Consider the following 22,102-nt stretch of genomic DNA (forward strand, 5'->3'; position numbering starts at 1 on the left):
AAGAAAACACATTTATCTTGTTACTTTCCCCTGAGTCACAATTTCTAAAGTATCATTAACAGCCTTCATATTCACATGAATTAGTCATGCCATTCTGGTAACAATTTCTCACATATCTTTAACCTGCTCAATTGATGGACATAGGGACATGGCTGTTCTTGCTCATGTTGAATTTTTATAAACCCAAGGATTATACTGCACTAGAGCCACTGAGATTCCAGTTGCTGCAGTGGACAATACCAGAGGGGTGGATGTAGCAGATTTCTGTTCAGCTCCACAGGTACTCGATGGGATGAAAACAAAAGCCTACCTTCTCCTTTGTTATCCATTAGCTTAAAGAAAGACCAAACATAGGCTGTTTCTTTAGCTGTTTCTTCAGGCTTTAGCTGCAAACTCTTCATTACAGATGAGCAAGATGAAGAGGGAGGTTTCATATGAAATAGACACACTTTCTGTATCTATATTTGTAAATTAAAGAAGTCCAAGATGTTCTCTTACTGAGGGCAGCTGGTATAGAAGCATCTATTATTTTATAGCTTCCTTTACTCTCCAAACAGATCTAAATTTTTGCTGAGAATGGTCAGTGATTTGTCCAAACTTGCCTAGTGTATCCACAAAGTCTTAAGGGAGGATTAAACCAAAGGTTCTTTCAGCCATTTAACAACAGAGATTATGGTGCTCTGGTCCTGGATAGTTCCCTGTCCTGCTTCAATTTACTAGTGTGTAAACACTGAGAGTAAAGGGAGGTTTTTAATCCAAAATGGTGAATTTTGGAACATTATTAAAACAACCTGCCACCAGATGAAAAGTCTGAAGCCTTAGACCATTATCCTGAGAGTAGCAGAATGAAATCCCATATTCTTTAATCCTCTTTCATTGAAGAGCATATGTTAACACAGAGAAATTAGATCTTTCTTTTAAAGTGACCTGTTTTAATTTTACCCTTCTTACCACACCACCAACTGTACTCCAGCAGACATATCTGCTTTATATGGAGGTGGTTGTGGCATGTCCTTAAAATATCCTTTAGCCCAGAAAATAAATTCTGCTGGTGTCTGCTGCATTTCTACCACCAGAGCCACAAGCTCTTTTGCAAACCAAACATGCCTGCTACCATTCCTTCACATCTGTAACATTTAACTTTAATGTCTCTGCCCCTGAGGAGCTGCAGAGTAGCATTTCAATTCGCCATCCACAGATTTGTCCTAAGGAATTAGAGACATGTCAGCTTATCAGTCTGTGACCTTTTCTATTAACATTGTCTTCAGGTTGACTTGGCAGCACATAGGGAAAATAAATCTTGTTACCCAAAGCTGGTCTGGTTTGCCAGGATACTGCAGCTGTGGCTCAAAACTGTAAAATTTTTAAATTGCAAACATGCTATGACTACATCAAATTTATTAGGTAGAACCATTCCATAGGAAGGGGTGGGGAGAAAAGTAAAGGAATAGTAACCATTAAAATGGATATGAAGGAAGGGGTTTTGCAAAGCATGGAAAGTTGTATTTTTTAACTTATATAGTCTGGTTTGACACCCTAGGGATAACACAAATGGAATCAACATGTAAACTATATGACCTCTCTTGTTCTGGGAGATCTACATGGACACACTTCCAAGTAAACTGAGTCTTTTTTATCACCTGCTCCCAGACTTTCTCAACCCCTTTTTCTATTGTGCTGCATAGTGACAGAGGGATGGGGGAAGCATGGTGACCTCAGAAAGTGACACTATGAATAAGTCTTCTGACACAGACTTCTTCTGGCCTTATAGCCAGTGACATCCTACTATGGAGCAGAGTATTAAATACCATCTCCAGGATGTTTTCTCCTGTGATATGAGGTCATTTAGGGCTCAGAGCAGCTGATTAAACATCTAGTGGTTTCTGAGACACAAGGGTGTTTGAGATACCCAGCAGCCCTGCAGATTTGACATTAGGACTTATGTCTTTCCATCTCCCCAGCTGGTCAGGAGGCAAAGGTGAGATGAGCCATCTCAAAGGGTTTGATAATTAGACAAATAAACTGAGCCCAAATAGTGGGATTCATCTGCAGATTAAGACACCTTAATTATTACCTGGATCCAGTTAGGTTCTAATTTCACATTGAAGACAATGCATACCAAGTTAATGCATGCTGTAGAATGTAGGGAGGGAGATTCACTCCACATTAAATTAGGAACGTATTTTTGAGCATAGTTCTAGTGATAGCTGGAATTATATATTGCAGATCTCCTCTGACTGTGATGACATCTTAGACTCTCAGTCTATATTAAACAGCTAAATGAAAACAATAATAATAATAAATGCTTTTTTAAAAATCTTGATCAAACACCTGCATTTAAAAAAATCACAACAAGGAGTAAGAAAGGTTGTTTCCTATGTATGTGAACACAATTTTAGTTTGTGTGAACACAATTTTATTCCAGTGTTTTCTCTGACTTTCTAGCTGTAATATTGGCCAAGTTTTCTCCTTTGAAGTAATTTTTTCTCATATGGGCACTCCCAATATTCTTGTATGAGTGTCTGATCTCATCTGTTGTGCACAGGCCCAATTATAACTGTAACATACCATAACTAATGCATTAGCAGATACTGAAGTTAAGAAAATTAAAATTTAGACTACACTAAAGCAGAAACAACAGAGCAGTTGATCCACATTTGTAACTCTTCCAGAGCAAGCCTGCTTTGAGGTTATAAAATATGGCAGCCAAATTTCAGAAAAAGGAATGTCTCCACTGTGAGACATAAAACCACCTGGAACTGTTTTGGGGTTTTTTTTTCATCCTCAGGGAAAAAAAATCTTTTCTATTAAAGAATATATTTGAATCAAACCAAAATACATTAAAAAAAAATATAATGTGCTCTAGGAATTCTTTTCTCAGTTGCTCTCACTCTTTTCTGTGATCCAGAAAGAGATATTAGATCATATCTTCATGATATATTCTTAATATTCTTCTATTCTTTGCAAAGGGAGGTGAGATCTGCTAAGCAACTGGTATAGTGCTTCATGATCACAGACCCTATACAAGAAGAGGGTGCAAAAGGTCTCAATCCCCAGGTGTATGAAATCAGGCAAGGAAGGAAAGAAACAGCCATGGCTGATTCAAGACCTTGTGGTCAAATTAAAAGGCATGAACAGGCAGTGGAAGAAGGGACAGGTATCCTGGGAAGTGTACGGGGAAGTTGCCCAGTTGTAGGGGTGAGGTGAGGAAGTCCAATGCACAGAACAGGACTTGGAAAGAGATGTGAGGAAAAACAAGAGGGCTTCTATAGGTACATAAAACAGAAAAGGAAGGTTAAAGAAAGCATGCCCCCCACGATGAGCCACAGTGATTAACTGGTAATAACAGATAAAGAGAAGACTGGGATTCTCAACTTCTTTGCCTCAGTCTTCACCTGCAGTCCCTCTCCTCATGGTTCTCATGTTGCACAAGATGGAGACCAAAAAGAACAAAGTTGCCCACATTGTAATTGACGACAGGGTTTGTGGCCATCTGAGGAACCTGAAGATATACAAGTCCATGGGGCCCTACAAGATGGGTCCCAGAGTCCTGAGGGAATTGGCAGATGTAGCTGTGAAGCCACTCTCTGTGATATTTGTAAAACAATGGCAGTCAGGTGAAGCCCCTAGTAATTAGGAGAAAGGAAACAGCACACCCATTTTTAAAAAGAATAGAAAGGAGGACCCTAGGAACTACCAACCTGTCAGCCTTACAACTGTGCCTGGGAAGATCATGGAACAGATCCTCCCAGAAGACATGCTAAAGCTCATGAAGGACAGGGAGATGATCCAAGGCAGCCAGCATGGCTTTGCTAGGAGCAAATCCTGCCTGACCCACCTTGTGGCTTTCTACAATGGAGTGACTACATCAGTTGACAAGGGAAAAGCAGGGGATGTCAGCTATCTGGAATTGGGTGCAAGGCCTTAGACACTGTTCCCCACAGTTCCTACTCACCAAGTTGGTCAAGAAACAGATTTGATGGGTGGGCTGTTCAGAGGACACGGAACTGGCTGGATGGTTGCATCCAGAGGGCTGTCTCAAGGGTTCCATACTGGGACTTGTACTCTTTAATATTATTTTTATCAACAATATAGACAACAAGATTGAGTGCACCATCAGCAGGTTTTCGGATGACACCAAGCTGAGTGGTGATGTTGCTAAGACAGAGGGACAGGATGTTATCCAGAAGGATCTGGAAAAACTGGAGAAGTTGTCCCAGCTGAACCCTCATGAGGTTCAACAAGACCAAGTGCAGGGTCCTGCACCTGGGTTGGAGCAATCCCTGTTGTCACTACAGGCTTGTGGGTGAGGTTTTAAGAAGCAGCCCTGCAGAAAAGGACTTGGGGGTGTTGATGGATGCAGCCCAGAAGGACAATTGCATCCTGGGCTGCATCAGAAGAAGTGTAGTCAGCAGATCAAGAGAGATGATTCTGCCAATTTGCTAGGGTGAGATCTCACCTGGAATATTGCATGCAGCTCTGAAACTCTGCATATGGGATGAAGGAGCTGGGGTTGTTCACTCTGGAAAAGAAAAGGCTCAGGGGAGACCTAATAGTGACCTTCCAGTACCTGGAGAGGGTCTACAGGAAGGCTGGAGATGGACTGTTTGCAAGGGCCTGGAGTGACAGGACGAGGGGCAAGGGTTTTAAATTACAGAAAAATAGATTTAGCTTGGGTAATAGGAAAAAATTATTTAAATGGCGGTGGTTTAAAAATGGAACAGGTTTCCCAGGGAGGTATTTGAGGCCTCATCCCTAGCAGTATTCAAGGTTAGGCTTGATGCAGGAGGTCTAGTCTAGATGACCTCTAGAGGTCTCTTCCAGCCCCATTTATTCTATTCAATAATTCTAAGAGAAGGATACAGCACACTTGACAGCAGCATATCATCTACATCTTTTCATTTCCTGAAAACATTTTCCTTCAAAATACCTTGTTGGAGTTGTTTTGTAATTCTTTGTCATTATATTTTTTACTTTTTTAAACTGGAGATATTGAATAGCACATTAAGACAAGTTGAAAACTTCATTCATATTCTCTTTATTTGGGAAACAGCATAACTTTTACTTCAGTTAAGCAAATTAATAAAGAAAAGTTCTGTTAAATAAAAAATCAATAGGTAAAGCCCCAAGGACAGGAACTCGCTGCACAACAGATTGCTAGAAGCTGCCAGGATGCACAGTTTGCCCCATTTTCCTAAGTGTCTGTTCCTGGCTACTGTCAGACACAGGTTTTTTAGGCTGCATGTTTAATGGTTTTAATTAATCAGACCACTACTGTCCTGATTCTAACTGCCTGTTACAAGATAATGATGAAGTAAACAAATTTCACCATGACTCAGTAATTGCGTTTTCCTGGAAGTATTTGGAGCTTTCCTTGAAGGTGTCAGGAGAAAGGTTTATTCATTGGGAAAAATATCTGACCACTTTTACCCATCCTCACTTACTTAATTTCAGGTACCTGTATAGTAAACTTCCAGTGTCCCTACACAGTAAAATATTTTTGTCACCTTTAAGGGATATTTAGCCTGATTAAGACCTTAATCAGCCTCCAGGTTTTCCTTACTGTTCCGGTACAAGAAATACAAGGTAAATGGGTATTCTGATATACTAAATTTAAGTGGGATGAGTATGTGTCTTTCAAGACAAGTCTTAAATATTTTATGATGATGAAAGTATTTTCAAAGAACATTTCTAAACAAATAAATGTGGAGGGAATTCATATTTAAAGAAAATTCATACTAAAGAACACAGATGCAACCAAACTAATTGATTAGCTATTATAGCAAATATTTGAAGAAATTTTGCTCACAGTTCCCTAAGTTTGGGCTCTAATAGTAAAAAGAAAAAGATTAATTTCATGAGATCTTTTTTCTGCAGTCCTTGCCGTGTGAAAATATTCCTTACATATTTCTTTTCACATCAGCTTGCTCATCTATTTTTAAACCTCATTTCAGTATGTCTTTTCATCATTACTTAAACCTATTAACTTCTCTTTCCCCTGGGATACATAGATATATTTTAACCCTGTAAACTATTTTGGGAGAGACTTTGTATGAAATACCATAGAGAAGAATTAACATTGTTTTCATTAGGGAGCCACTTCCTAGGCTGAACTTCTAATTAAGTTATTCTTTAGTCCTTCAGCGGAATACTAACCCTACTTTCTAAGGAAACCAGGGTTAATTGTGTGCCGAGACTAAAGGGACTGAATTTCCTTAACTAGCATAGATTGACAAAAGAGAAAAAGTGAAACTCTCTGAAACTGAAGTATAATTTTACAAATAAGTGCTGTATTCAAAGAGTTATCTTCCTGGAGGTTCATAGGTGGATGAATGAAGAGCTGGGTAGCATAAAGAAAGAGGTTCAGAGCAGAGCTATCAACATGAGGTCAATATTGAACGAAAAAGGGCAGATAGAGCAAAGATTAGTTCATCTTAATGATGGGATGAAGCCACCACATTTTGTTGGGATGTTTGAGTCTCTTTATCATTGGAAGTTGTAGCTGTTCACACACAAGTTAGCATGGTGCAACACTTACTAATTAAATGAGACACAGGAGAGATGACCATCTGTGGGCATTGGTTCACAATCATGTGAATAAGAATGAACAGCCCAATGAAATCTTTTAATGATGCAGGATTGACCAAAGTGTTCTTAGTTAAGACATTTCTAAGTAAGCGACAGCAACTTTTTCTTCAGATTCAGGAATGGCCACATAGGACAGTGGTTTGTACATGGCTAAGAGAGTTAAGAGACATTTTAAATACAGCATAAGGTTATATAGAGTCATGGAACATACATGTGCAGGAGCCGTCACACAGGACTGAGGACCAGCTGGATGAAAGAACTGTGAAAAGCAGGGGTTGTGAAGTGTCCACCAACACAGCTGAAGATCCCATTGCAAGGACCCTTGCAGAGGAAGTTCATTTCATCAACCAGAGAGTAGCTGAATAGCCTGTCTGAGAGACTGGACTCCTCAGGTGATCTTTATCCTATGCAACGATCCTAATAAATGATTATATTTAAAAATTTTTTTTTCTTTCTCTAACAGCTCCTCTGTGGATGCCTCTGCATCACTGACATCAAAGCAGACAAATGCTTACCTCATCTCTGCACCCTGCAGGAGCACAGACAAAGGTGATAGGTGGTAAGAAGTTGAACCAAATATAAAGCTAGCTTTCCTTCCTTCCTCTGACCCTTTAGCAAGCTGTCAGCACATATTTCTGCAGGTGGAGTACTACTGCTGTTAGTGGACTTAACCAGTTGTGCTAATTGGCTTCAACAGCTTATATGAATCAGTTCAAAACACAGCTTAATGAAACCTTCTAGTTCCTAGGGAACTGGTGATGTGTACAGTAGGAATACTATGGAGCTGGCCTTAGCTTTTCCCTAAACATTAGAGTTTAGCCTAGTCTCTATGGTCTCATTTTTCAGACTTGTCTAGCATTGTCTTGAATGAGATTGTGCCTGATAGCAATCACAGAGCACACCTTGGCATGCCATGGGGATTGATAGTGTTACATCAGCCTAAGGATAACCCACCCTACATCTCCTCCTAGACCAGCTGTACTCCAGCTGTGAAGAATGGGTGCCGATCTGGGCTGGGTGTCAGACACCATTAGAACTGAAATGTAGCTGTTGTGTTTTGTTTCACACCCTGCAGGATTTTTCCTCATCTACTTAAAAAGTAAGACTGAATACATTAAAAGTTTTAGTAGCATGGTGGCCAGCTCAGTAAACCAACAGAAGCATTTTTCTTCACATAGTTCTGACCATTCAAAACATCATGTAAAGAATAAGACCTTTTTCAATAATAAAATTCAATAACCTGTCAGTGTGTCTTTTTCTATTAGCTACTGGATGAAGCCTTTGCCCCAGCACCTGTTTGGGTATCCTTTTAAAGATTTTTATGTCTGCTGATGAATTTAGTGAACTTCCATACAATTGTCAACTGCTGCTCTCTTTGTGTGTTTTTGGGCTGGACTACATCTCAGTCATTGAGTAGTGCTTCTGATTTTTAAGGGAGGTACTTGTAGAGGAGGAAATAATTTTACAAAAAAAAGTGATATAACCATTTAGGACCTAGTCATTAGAACTACAACTACCTGAACAGAGAGTGTAGTGTTCAGGCTAAATCTCAGTAGTCTAAATTTGTTTGGGTTCTGTACAGGTGACAAAACAGGTACTTATATATTTATATGCCCTAAGTCCTAGTTACTTTATTTTTTCTTTTTTGTTGTTATAAAAGGGATTAAAACTATACAACATTTTAGAAGGAGTGGGAGAAATGTCATAATTAATTGATAAATATGTTAACACTTCCACTAAGCAAAATGTAACCATCTGAAATGGAGGGGTAACCACTCACTCCAGCTAATAGCCCCTAGCATCTCACATGAATAACTTATCACTGTCTTCTACTTCACTAGATATGCTCTTTTGCTTATGCTCTCATCTGAATACATTTTTCTTAATATTTATTTAAAACTATCCCTAGTATAATATTATGCAGCACTTTCTGATATTCCCTAACCAATTAAGCATAATAATTGAATCCCTTGGCTGCTATCCTTATGTTGTTAATATAAATTCATAATTATCGGACTCCCATCCCATTTAGTGAGCTTTGGATCAGACCATACGTGGTGTTTTCTGTTCTGCAACAGATCATTATTTTTTAATAATAGAAGTGCTTTTTCTGTTCAAAGTTCTTCTCTGGATATGACCTCTAGGGATTTCACAGACTTTTGAGCTATTGTGTGAAACTCCTTATCCTTTTAAAATTCATAATAAATGCCTGTCAGAGATCGCTGCAACAAGATAACATATTACCTCACCATTGGGATCAATCAAATCCCAGGTTCAGAGATTCAATACATCTTGACTAAAAGTTGTGAAATTTGCTGAAAAAATTAAGAAAGAAGTCTAAAAGCATTGTGGACATAAATCAGGGCATCTAGTTTCTGCACATCAAAGATGCAAATTGCCCATGCGTGTGTAGCTAATGAGCTATGTGGCTGCTTATGAATGTGTAGTTCCAGAAACAGAGGCAGAGCTGCGAAGGCCACACACGATTTTGCTAATTATAATGTATTCCTTTCCACAGCTGTAATTATGACTTCATTGGCATTTCCATATATCTATGTAGTAATCCCATGTGAATTGTTGACACTTCAGGGAGCTTTTACTTGTTTCTACATAGTTATTTGTACCAGTGTACCATTTGTGCAAAATGCAACTCTATCTGGTCTTTTTTTATTTTGTACTGGAATAAATAACTTCTCCAGGTAAGAAGTAAGTAACTTCTCCAGGTCTGTGGTTCTTCCTGACCTTGCTACAGGATTATTATGGTTTTGCACAACAATCTTCCACGTCACAGGTTCTCTGTTTTAAGATGGAAATTGATGACACCCAAAGTGTATGTACCTCAAGTGACTTACATGCCACAGGATTTATCCAGTTTATCTTGAGCTTTCTTTCATCCTTCTCTCTTTTTCTCTTCTTTATTTGATCTCACCCTCTTTTAAAGACAGTGGAAAAGACTAACCAGCAATTAACTGTAGAGAAAGGGATGAGAATGGAATGTCAGCTAGTCATAAAATCATAGAATGGCTTGGGTTGGAAAGGACCTTCAAGATCATCTAGTTCCAGCCCTCCTGCATGAGCGGGGACAATTGTTTGTTCTGCATGATGGTAATGTATAGTTTGGATGCAAACTGTATGGCACTTGAAGTGAACCACTGAAATGTGTCTAGACAGATACAACCCCTGCTTTTAATCCCAACACAGCAGTGTTTTTTTCTATTAAATATTGACAGGATGAATGGCTTGAATTACTTTGCTCAAAGCAAAGCAACATGAGATCTGAGAGTAAATTCCCAATTACTCTTCCAATGGGCAAAGTGAAACTTCTCAGAAATGTTTCTTCTTAACTGTGGCCACATGAAAGTGTTTTAAGGAGTTCACTGTAATGACTGGACAGAGCAAGGTTAAACCACCTGTGCATCAGTATGTGCATGAATCCATATGAAAAGGTGATGGTGCTGTTTACCCTATGCAGTGAGTTGCACACACAGTAAAGTTTGGATATGCATTAGGAAATATGAAAAGACTAAACTATTACTCAGAGTGACTAAGGGCAACAACATACCAACCCTTTCATTTTGTTTGTGTACAAGTAATTTTTGAGATATTTGAGGTGTTCTTTTTTTTTTCCATTTCTTAGATTGGAGACTTTGACTTTAAAAGGTGTCAGCAAAATTTTCCTTCTGATATTCTTAGACAATATTAGTTATAAGGGATAAAACTTGGGACAAATCTGCCATCCTAATTTTTAAGGCTGACGTTCTATTTTTTAGAAGTCTTTGAAATAATTTTATAGTTCACTGTCATGGGAGAAAACTTCATTACTGGATAGAAATCTATTACATTAGATCACTAGAGCATGACATGGTGTTGGGGGAAGGGCCTTTATCTAGTATTTTCAACTGAACTCCATATCCTGAGCAGCTGCTGACCTTCGTTGTTGAAGAATATTTATAAATTAATATATTTCCAGCTAGAAAAGTCTGTCTCAGTAGCCTGGTTCATATGATTAGGTAACACAGAGCTGGGAGCATCACCTGGTAAAGGTTGCATCATGAACACATATCTTGCAAGAATTATAGGATCGCTTTCTGAAAATATTTAGACACTCCTTTATTAAGATTTATAGTATTGAATTCATTAAGGTCCTAATAAATTACTTATTACCTTGCTCCCATATTTTAAATATATGCACTTTCAGCTTATTGGTTGTTCTGAACCTCATTAATACAGGTATTGTAAGAATAATTAATAATATATTATTAATAACTAATAATATATTTTATATATAGTATAATCAATTTATTTCTCTACTTGAGCATTTTATATTAAACTACACATTCTTTTAGAGGGATATAACAGAAAGATTTAATTAATGATGTTCTCTGCAGAACACACTGTATTTCCTACTCTGCACAAAGAACAACTATATTTTCTATTTCAGCTGCCTATTAAATGTAAGGATCATGATATTTTTATTAGTGTTCCATAACTTGTTGCAGTTTTTAGGTTTTGAGAGTTGAACATGAGGAAGCTGACATGTCAGAAACTGCTTCATAGGAGTGTCTTCCTTATAAGATTAATGACAAACCTTTAAAATATTAATTCACATAGTGAAAACATATTTCTACAAAGAGTACATATGAGTATATGAGTAAAATGATAAGAGAATTACTAAGGAGGTTCTATAGGAAGAGGCTGACTGGAAAGATACTTTACACAGAGCACATGTGCATGCATTTTTGCTTTTACTGCTTGTCCATAGGGTGAAAGATGCTTGTTCATCCTTTATATATCAACTCTTTAGATCAGCTAGAAGGCATATAAAACACTATTAAAATATGAAAGTAAATAAAACTTCAGATGCATCATCTCAAATATTTTTTAAAAATTTGTATTAATAACTAAATTACATAAACAGGAAAAATAATTTTTTAAGTAATATTCACAAGCCATTTGGTTTAGGAAATAACTAGATGAATGAGACTTGAAAAGAGACAGTGATTTACCATGGTAAATAGCATGAAATTGAGACATTATTGTTACTAATATACAGTGTATTCAATTACATACCAAATCTGATTTGCTTGTTGTCTATGCAGTTAAAATGCAAATGTTTAGATCATAATATTGTAAGCCTCCAATTTTGGTCATAACATTATACAATATTTTTGCTGCCATTGTTAATAATGATTCATATGGAAAGGTACCATAGCCCTGATGACCAACATGTGCTATGCCAAAACAGGGCTTTATGTGTCCTGTATAGAAGCCTAAAATGCTGTAATGAAGCTCTCACACTATTCATCTTGGTGAAAGCCTTTAGTTGGTCCAAGGACTGTTATTTAAACTATGCCAGTGTCCTCTTTAGTCAGCCTCATGGAACAATCATTCTAAGTAATGTATTATCTTGGATCTGTTTCAGCTTCACTCACCTCAGTGACGTGTGTTCAGTTTCCAAGATGTTCCTTGAATAAACACATGTGCAAACACTAAGAGGAATTTTATCCCTGCTGACAGACTAAGAAAAACCAGGCACTAAAAAAGGTAAGATTTTTTTTTAGAAACAAATAAAATAAATATTCCATCTAGGATACATTATAATTGTTGAAATTATTTAGGATCTACAAAAGTCAAAGAAGATTTAACTATTGATTAGAACACACCCTTGTTAGCATGAGATGAGCAATGTCAGGAAACTCAGAGATCCAGCCAGTGTTCATGAGTACTGTACATCTGTGCTGGTACCAGCCCCCAGCTCAGATTATTATGTGCAGCAAACACTGAACATCATCTGCTTAAAAGGCAGCCTGCTATATATGTCCTTTGTTGTCACACAGAGTATCGATAAAGCTGTATTTTATTACTTCAAAGATGTTACAGCATGTTATATTCCGGACTGTCTAGAGAGCTAAGGAATTCCCAGTGTCAGCCTTATGGGAGACTAGAGGTATGTTTTATTGATACTAAAGAACATAGACAAGACTCAAAACTGCCACTTTATTATGGTCCAAGAACTTTAAAATTGCTAAATAAAGAAAACCTGTGTTTTTTTAGCTGCCAACTTTGACTTTATAGCCCTCCAAAAGTGAGGAATTAAGTGTATATCAGTTTGCCTCCTGTCCTTGAAGAAAAGAAATTACTTTCTGGTTTTCTTTTTTTCTTTTTTTTCTTTCTTTTTTTTTTTTTTTTAAATCTAGATCTACTTATGGGCTATCATGCCTGCTACCTCCAGCAGCCTCCTGGGAGAAGTAATAAAAGAATGTAGTTATGTTTTATTACTGATGTGTTGTTTTTGCTTCACCCAAGTACTTGAGGTTTTCAGATATTAGAATTTAAGCTATCCTGTGTCACTCCACTGCCTTAGATAGAAGCAGTGTTATAGGTGCAGACAACTGAGTTGAAGAGTGGATGATCACTCATCTGCAGAAACTGAGCTGGAAGAATCTATCTGCTCATGCCACTGCTGAGCTGCAAGTCAAGTTTAAAAAAGGAAATAAAAAAGGGCAGCTAGGCATGAACAACAGATTTGTTCTGATCGTGCCTAAGTCCAAACTATGCACTAAATGTTTTTTCACAGCAGGCAGTCTTGTTTAAGCTGAACAGGTAGTTTTTGAGCAAACTGTCTCACTCTAAAGTCCAGTTTCTCTTTCTGATGGTCAAATGTTACTGGACACTTCTTGCCATCAGCCACCCAATACATCAGTATATGTTAACCAGCATTTAGAAGTAAGGCTCAGGTTTGAAAAAGCCTTCTCCTCCTTCTGGTGTCTGACCTATTTGTCACCTTAATATTTAGAACTTGAAATAATGACACTTTGACTGGTGCAATCTTCCCTAAACACACTGGCAGATCAACCTGCACCAGTTAAGGACAGAATTAAAGTTCTCCATAACAGGAAGGCAGGGGTCTCCTTCTTCCTCACTTGGCCTCTTTTAAATGAAAATGATTCCCAGGAGGAGTCACTAGAAAAGAGCAAGTTCTAAATAGGTCATTAAAGATGTATCTATGTTAAAAATTCCATGTGTTCCCAAATTACTTGCTGGCTTTGAGGCCTACTGACCTAGAAAGACCTGCATCTATATTACTGAGTTCTCTCAGACAGGTGATGGTATTCAGACTGTCAGCTGGACGTGGCTCTGTAGCAGATCTTCTATGTCCAGAAATTGTTTGGGGGGGGAGCCATTGGTGCAGGTCAAAAATATTTTAGGGACTGTCCTACAAATTTAGTGTGAAGACAAGAAAAGTGAATTTCTTGGAAACGTTCCTTGACATGGTCAATTTGCTACTCTAGACAATTGTCAGTGTAGAAAAAGTACAGGGCACATCAAGGCACTCTCCCTCACATATAGCTGGAATTATGTTCATGAAGCTGCAGATCTCCTTGATGCCACTTGACATCCATCACAGAATAGGCTGATTAAACAATAGATTTCTCTTTCTCTAATATAGCTAAATATTGCACTGCAGAGGTTGATACCAACCTCTCTTCTATAGATATTCCAATCCATCCCACAACCCATCAATTTCATCCTATGAGGGCAAGGGAAGTCAGCTCTGTATTTGACTCAACAGCATTACTAATAAGGAAGGGTCCCTGGACTCACATCAAGATTCAGGTTTCTTTGGGAGGAAGTCTCAGACTGTACTAATATGCTTCCCCTGTAAATAACAAAGAAGCAGGCATTTTGTCCTGTAAAGCTATCTATTTCTATATAGCTGTCTTTCAACTTGATCCCTGTTGCTGGTGAAAGCAAAGTTTACTTCTTCTACAGCACACTAACATAATTATAATTAACTTAGTGCCAAACCTATCATTTTTCCGCTATGAGCTACCTGGTCTCTAAGTCCTAAAACAGGAATTCCATATTGTCTTGCTACCTTTTACATCCTTCAGTGAGACAGATGGAAGGATCATGTGTCAAACCCAAAAGAGGACCTCTCTCCAATTTTATGTGGCTTTATTTCCTAAGACCATGTCTTTGCATAGCTAAGTCTGTGCATGTGGGGGGGAGAGGGAGAGGAGGGTATTAGCGTAAGAGAGGGAGCGAAAGGGAGACTCTTTATGAAAAATCAAATCTCTCTTTGAGGGACAAAAGCAGATGTGAAATTACTTGCTATCACAGAAAGACCAAGCCTTGAGGCAGAACGTGGCTTTTATCTTTGATGAAGAAAGACCAGATTTTTTTCTCAAACAGCATGAGTTACAGTTTCTTTGTAAATGTCACAGAAGAAGAATGTTTATAGTCAGCCTTTCATTTATAATGCCATTAATAGGAGATTATTCAATATTCTGAAAACCAAACATGCTAAAACAGCCATAATATAATAAAACCTCTTAATAAGCAGCAATATAGGAGGAAGTGAATTTTCAGTTTTTGTTCACAATTGTCTCAAAAATTTTAACAAAGATCTAGCAATTAAATTTCAAAAGCAACCTGGAAAATATTAAATATTTTTTTTATCTACATGCACATCACAGGCAACTGCAAGAACAGAGAAGCTAAATAGGAAACTGAATCTATAGCCGAGGTAGGACTATAACCCATTAAGTCATCTCTGTTCTTTGAGAGTTTAATACTGAAATTGATACTAAGCTTCATATCCTTTGCCCCTAAAAATGAAAAGATAAAATTCTGTCTGCTTAATTTAGGTGCCACATCACCAGTTCTATGGGTTTTTGGCCTTAAGAGGACTCTCCAGTCCACCTAACAGAACTACCAAGTCCATCTACCTAAATCCAACCTGAGCAAAGCACTAACCTCTGAGGAGCTTATTTGCCTCCTTCTACCACATTGGCAAAGACCTTTCATCTAAGTGTAAAAGCAGATCTTAAAAGTCTAGCCTTAATCTCCTACCATCTTGCAAGCTTGGAAATGTGCTAAAAACAGTGCAAAGGACATGCCATTTTGTCTAGCAACAAACTAGATTTCTGTCGTGTTGGTAAGTGTAAGGACCACATTGACTAAACTTTCAAACACAGTGACACCTGATGCCCAATTCAGTTACCACGCAAGGATATCTAGTGGGATGATGACTGTCACCCTACCTGGCCTTTAGAAAATGCTCCAGTGGACAACAGGTTTTCAGTAGATCCTGTCATATTTTCCTAGCTTTCTGGAGGAGATATTACCTTATCAAGGGAACAAAACAACAACAACAAAAAACATTAAAAAATAGTGAGCAGATGCCTAAATATAACCAACTGTAGTATGAAGTTAGGTTGAGATTAATCTTACCCACCTTTACTAGATTTTCAAATTTGAAACCAGACTCCAGCCTGGACACCCTAGGCTCAGTTAAGAGATACAGGTACCTTCAGATAGTGATTTATCTAAACCAGGAGCTTAAGATAAATGAGAATAATTATGTTCTGGGGGTACCAGAATTGCAACATCTGCTATAATGGGATTTTAAGTTAACAGCTAAATTTTAGATGTTTGTCCTGGAGTTGTCTAAAGTGAGGTGAGAACCTGGGTTACACTGCACAGAGTTTTGAGATTTTCAAGACATTACACCTTAAATAGATTTTTCCTTGTCCATAGTTTCTTCAAAGTATTACTTTAGCACAATCACATTGCCAGAATATTTTATTTCTCTGAATGTGGCTTATGTTTTTTTTCCAGAGCAACGCTGGTAACATCGTCCCCCGTATATTTCTTGCAGTTTTGTCCACATAGCACTGTGGGTCCCCCATCCTCCCAACACAATTTCTTTTTCCCATTGTGATGGTAGCATATGTTGTAACAAAACTACTACTGTAGGTCTCCAAGAGCTAATATGTTTATCTCAAGACTATGTTGAACTATAGCATAATTCCCAGACTGTATGGGGTGTTTATGGTGGAAGACTGGTTGCTTATCTTTGCCTTAGAGAAAGTGTACATAAATGAAAAGAGTGATGGAGTAGCAAGCTTGAAAAGACTCAGTTGCTTCCCCAGCCTCAGGAGTACTTCTTGCAAATGTCTTGGAGGACATGGAGTGAGAAGATGCCACAAATGCAGCTAGTTTAAGTTTAGGGGATGGAGGAATGGAGCTTACTAAATTTAGAAGTTGCACTGACACTACAGAGCTAGGAACACGAGTCATTTTCAGCTGCCTTTGGCAAAATGCCTTTGCTGGACTGCTGCCAAGGGTGCTGCCACTGAGCTGGGAATAATGAATGCACTTCAGACCCATGTGAAAGAGGAGGGAACAAATAGCATAGCAGAGGGCCATAGATCTGATCAGAGAGCCAGAGCACTTCTGTTATGGAGACAGACTGAGAGAGTTGGCGTTGTTAAGCCTGGGGAAGACAAGTCTTTGGGAAGACCTCAGAGCACTTTCCACTAACTTACAAAATAAGTTGGAGAGGGATTTTTCACAAGGGCAGAATCGTGGGAAAAGAGGTAACTGTTTCAAGCTGAAAGACGGAAGATTTAGGTAAGGCATTAGGAAGAAATTCTTTAGCTTGAGGGTGATGAGACACTGGCTCAGGTTACCCAGGGAGACTGTGGCTGCCCCATCCCTGGAAGAGTTCAAAACGAGGTTGGATGGGGCTTGAAGCAACCTGGTCTAGTGGTAGGTGTCCCTGCCCATGGTGGGGGGGATTGAACTAGCTGCTCTTTATGGTCTCTTACAACACAATCCATTCTATGTCCAGCTAGGGAAAAGAGAGTAAGTTTTTATCTCTTTCTTCCTGATCATCACACCAAGGTCTGGGCATTTCACCTTTGCAGAGCACAGCTGTGTGATTTCTTTTCCACTGAAAGGCATTTTATCTTCTTCAGGCCATGGCAAACCCTTGGGCTGGAGATCAGGAGAGGGAGCAGAACAGCATATGGTGGCTGTCAGTTCTCACTTTTAACTCTATATCAGCAAAAATACTGCAAAAGCTTCAAAACACATTTATTCTATCTCACTTCAAACATCTAGTTTTACGTTATAATTAGGAAAATAGAAGAAACAAAAAAAAAATTACTTATGAAAGTCACTCTTGGAGTAAGCTTTGAAACTAGGAGAAAAAGTTACATTTCCATGAGATTCCATGAGGGGAATCTCTTGCTTTGGCCTAAAATCAAGAAAGCTTTCTGAGAGATTGAATGGTCTCACAGTCATCAGAGTGTGCTTCCTTCACAGTGCAGAAGCTGGCAGGACAATTTTGGAAACTGCTAAATTCAACAGATTCTGTAGTTGCTTGAAGTGCTGGCAGGGAATTTGGCCCCTCCATTTAGTAAGGTGCCGCTCCTACCAAATTGTGCTTGTCATCATTTAATCACAGCTAAGAATTTCTGATTCTTTTAGAAGAACTGTGGCTTTTAAAAGATCCAAAAAGGTGCTGTGGGCATCATTTTAACTTCAGATAGTCTAGTGGGTTTAACCAATATTATTAATATCCTTTTCATACACTTTGTCTAAGAGAGAGGATGAACTGAAAAGGAACCAACTATTAGTTTTGGGAAATGAGGTGGGAAAGGGAATTCTCTTTTCTCCAGAACATGAACAAAAACGAAACTGGGATATAGATCAGTTGAATTGCTCAAGGACACAAAATAAACAAACAACCCTCCCCAAAAAAACCTCAAAAAAACCCCAGGAAAACTCATCCCAAGAAAAACAATGTTAGAAGTGAGAGACAAGAGCTTCATTCTGATGCCTGCAGTGGTTTCTACAGGAGAAAAAAACCCTTGAGAGGAGTCTTCCCTTCCTATCTTATTCTAATTGATTTTTTCATGGTTAACTAGAAGGGTTTGCATTAAACACTAGGTATTGATTTCTTCAGCATCTTATTTCTGTTGTGGATCTCAGAACATTTGTATCAGCCTTCTCCCTACAAGAAGAACTTGTGTTAATGACTCTTGGCTACCTTGTCACGTAGCAAATTGAAAAGAAAAAAGTATTCTTCCGGGGAAATTTAATGATTGATTGGGAATCGTGTGGAGTATATGAAAGACTATCTTCTTCTTTGGAAGGTATAAAGTAAAAAAAATACCCATCAGGATAATTCAATGGTAGTGCTCTAGTGCTAGAATGTAATATTGAAGGGCTCTGGGATTTTATATATGTGTTTAAAACATAGGCACTCTCTAATATCAAGTCATTCAGAATGGATTCCAGCACTGCTCATACTCAAAATCAATGTAGTCTACTTGTACCCCTTACCCTTTCACACTTAAACCTGACTATGAATTGGAAATCCAAGAAACACATTTGCCCACATCTTGGTAATGACTCAGTCATGAAGAATTGCAATACCTGTGAGCCAGTCTATATTGGCTATGTAGCCTCTCACTCACATAGGCCCAGTGATATATTAGATGTAAGTTTTGTTTCCCATTTTGTTAATAAATACAGTATTAATTAAAGACAAAAACTAGACCTCATCTTCCATGTGAATTGTGCATGAATTACTTTGGTTTTGGTACATTGTACACATTAACTGTGAACAAGCTGCATTGTCTGCCATATTCATCTCTTCAAAGCAGTGTGTTAGCAAGTGTAATTGTATACATACTCTTACAGAAATAACAAGAACATAAAAACACTAATGGGAAGTGCTTAGTCATGTAGTCAGCCTGTAGGAATGCACACTGTATACTACCCAGCTAAAAAAAAATAATGTTAACTAAACAGAAAACAATATCTTCTCCTCCTGATGGAATAAGAAATACACAAATATCTACTGCAAACATTTATTATTTAGAACTTTTTTTTTTAATTCTTAATCATGTTAGGATCTGATTTTTTTAGGGCAAAAAAAATCTTGAGACCTGGTGCTTAATTTTGCTTCAAAGTTGTTGTATTTTTTCATTTTGAATATGTCTAGATTAAAGAATTATGCATATGAAATATCACTCAGGTTACTCTGGATTGCTTCTGAATATATATGACCATATGCATTTCAGTTCAACAGTCCAACATGGGGTTGCCAACCAGTTTCAGATACCTCCAGGATAAAACATGGTCTGAACTATTCTTTTGGGATAGATACTGTCTATATCACTTAAGAAGCTGAAGTGTTGCATTGTACAACTTCAATGCTATCTTCTAATGAGCAGCTGTCTGTGTACCTATTTTTTCACATAAGACCTTGAGTTTGAGCTTACTTAAGAGTTGTAAATCACATATTTTTTTTAACCAACCAGCTACATCACTTCCCCATACAGACAAAACACTTGATCCAGAAACCAGAATTTTGCAACACAGGTAAAAAACCCAGCAGAAACATTCATCTTGTTTGGGTGCTCAGAATTGCATACTACAGTCAAAACTACTTTATTTTTCCTCAGTGATTCCCCTTCCTGTTCCATTTTGAGTTTTATTATAGTTAATTTTTGCTGCTGTTTCAGCTTTTCCTCCAAGGCATATTTTAAAGGGAGGACTTGAATTTTCTTCCTTGAAAACTAAGCTTAAAGTTTCTGTGTTTCTGAAGAATAACTTGTGGAAAAATAGCTATATGTATCCTGACAGGAACAAAGCAAGCATGGTAGATAAAGATATTATTAGGAATATTCAGTGAAAAGGTTGTTCAGTGTCTCGGGTCATGAGAGCTCTAAATGCTGAATGAGATAATCAGGCATGGCTTTTATAGAAGAGTGCCTTCCAGAAGTGATAGGAATCACTGTTCTTATTTTGTAAGATATTTTGAGATCACATGATGGAAAGCCCTGCAGAAAGGTAAGACACTACTTATTGCCATTCTCTACACTGTCTAAGCTATTTAATGTGTTCAGTTAATGACTACACTAGTCATTATCTTTCCTATATTTCACACTTATGCTATATTACATCAGTCACAATCTTTCCTCTATTTCATTATTAAGTGAGACTTACTTTTCATTCAAATATTATTGAAGAAGTTAGTGCATCTAATTGAAGGTTTCTGACTCCTTTACGGTAGTTTAAAAAGCCTAATCTTCAATTTTGAGGGACTGAACCATGAACTAAAATACAAATTTCTGCATTTTCTGTGTCATTAAATTCTCTGATTCATTTGATGAATCAGATGGCAGTATGACATACATCTTTGCATCTGTGTCTACTATCTGTAGTCTACTCCTATTAAGCAACACCAACAAAATAAACAAATAAATGTGCTCAACTATCTTTATCATGTACTGTCACAATATCAGCTATATTTTTAAAACCATACCATTCAAGCCTTTCTAATTCAGAGAAGTGAGTTTGAAATTCAGTTCTCAAAAAATGAATGTAGGACATTTTGATTGTGGCTTCCTCCTGAAATTCACATGAAGTGAACAGATAGCAAAAGCAAAAGGACAAGAACTAGGCTGCATCTGAAAAACAAGATACTGTTTCAGATCATCTAGAATGTAGGAAAAATTTAAAGCAATTCACAGGGGTTTCTGAAGAGCATCTAAAATGGAGAAAGATCACAGAATTATAGAATGATTTTTGTGGGAAGGGACCTTAAAGGTCCCTTATTCTAACTGCTCCTGCTGTTAGTCAGTGTCAAGGAAAGGGGAAATGGTTTAAAACTTGAAGAGGGCAGACAGTAAGAAAAAATTATTTAATTTGAGGGTGGTGAGATGCTGGCCCAGATTCAAGGCCAGGTTGGATGGGGCCTTGGTCAACATCATCAGGTGGGAGATGTCTCTACCCATGGCATGGGGTTTGGAACTAGATGATCTTTAAGATCCCTCCCACCCCAAACCTCTCTATGATTCCACAATTCTAAATCAGGTTTCTTCAAGCCCCATCCAACCTGGCCTTGAACAATTCCAGGGAGGAGGTAGCCACAGCTTGTCTGGGCAACCTGGAGTAGTGTCTAACCACCTTGACAGTAAGGATTTTCTTCCTAATATCTAATCTAAATCTAACCTCTTTCAACTTAAAACTGGCCTCTCACATCCTATCACTCCATGTCCTTGTGAAAAATTCCTCTCCATATTCCTTGTAGCCTCTTCAGGTACCAGATGATGCTCCAAGGTCTCCCTGAAACTTATTCTTCTCCAGGCTGAACAACCCTGATTCTCTCAGGCTGTCTTCATAGCAATATGAAGCAAATATGCCCCTTGCTCATCTTCACAGCCCTCCTCTGGACTCACTACAACAGCTCCATGTCATTCCTGTGGTGAGGGCTCCAGAACTGGACAGAATGCTGCAGGTGAAGCCTCACAAGAATGGATCTGTGCAAGTATTCATGCAAATAATCCATCATGAAAAATATAAAGCCTCCTTAGATGACCAAACTCCATAATTTCCAAGTGTATGATACATGCTGGGTGTAGAAAATCTGTCTTTGACTTAGAAGAGAGGATTCAAAAAAAAACCTCACCTGTGTGAATTCAGTTAATAGAAACTGAGAGATAAGTCCTTAGACTCATACTAAATAAGACGGGCCAACGACCTCCCTGATAAATTTTCTTCAATGTTTTTTATTTTTACTACTTAGAGTGCATTTACATACTGTGTGTCTTCTGGGTGAGTTTCTGGAGGGCCTGGAGATTTTTTTATTTAACTCATCAGTTATGACAATGGAACCTTTATAAAGATGACAAGAAAGCAGATTGGAATG

This window comes from Heliangelus exortis, chromosome Z, assembly GCF_036169615.1.
Source record: "Heliangelus exortis chromosome Z, bHelExo1.hap1, whole genome shotgun sequence".
Classification (NCBI taxonomy): domain Eukaryota; kingdom Metazoa; phylum Chordata; class Aves; order Apodiformes; family Trochilidae; genus Heliangelus; species Heliangelus exortis.